Consider the following 863-nt stretch of genomic DNA (forward strand, 5'->3'; position numbering starts at 1 on the left):
ATCAATTAATTTAATAACGTTCTTTGGTTACTGCAACCGCAAGCTTTAGCTCGGTGAAAAATTAATGTTGTTAATCATGCGATGTGATGTTTTTCTCTGGCACAATCATTTAGCGCGTTCGGCTCTTAACCCAAAATTTGATAGTCCAATGACCCCCAAGGGACGATACAATATCCTGGATTTCAATGCGTGTTTTCACTGTAAGAAAATGCACCATAAATGAATTTGATGAAAAGTGACTAATATTGTTGACTTGAAATAGTTAGTGTCCAACTTGACATTGCACCACATCGGAATCGAAATTCAGATTCGGGGCCAGAAAAGCAGATGATGCACGGAGGCAGAGGGCAAGGCTGAAGTATTAAATGAGTACTTTGCATCTGTCTTCACCAAGGAAGAAGAAGCTGCCAGAGTCAGTAAAAGAGGAGGTCGTGGAGATACTGGATGGGATAAAAATTGATAAAGAAAAGATACTAGAAAGGCTGGCTGTACTTAAAGTGTGTAAGTCACACGGTCCGGATGGGATGCATCCTTGTTTTCTGAGGGAAGTCAGGGTGAAAATTTCAGAGTTGCTGGCTATAATCTCCAATCGTCCTGAGATATGGGGGTGGTGCCAGACGACTGGAAAATCTCAAATGTTACTCCCTTTTTAAAAACGTGTGCAAGGATAAACCCAGCAACTACAGGACAGTCAGTTAAAACTCGGTGGCAGGGAAGCTTTTGGAAACGATAAATACGGGATAACAATAACAGCCAGTTCGACAAGTGTAGATTAATAAAGGAAAGCCATCACGAATTTGTTAAAGGCAAATCGTGTTTAACTAACTTCATTGAGTTTTTCGAAGCCCATGGAAAAAAACATG

This window comes from Heptranchias perlo, chromosome 20 (assembly GCF_035084215.1).
Source record: "Heptranchias perlo isolate sHepPer1 chromosome 20, sHepPer1.hap1, whole genome shotgun sequence".
NCBI classification, from domain to species: Eukaryota; Metazoa; Chordata; class Chondrichthyes; order Hexanchiformes; family Hexanchidae; genus Heptranchias; species Heptranchias perlo.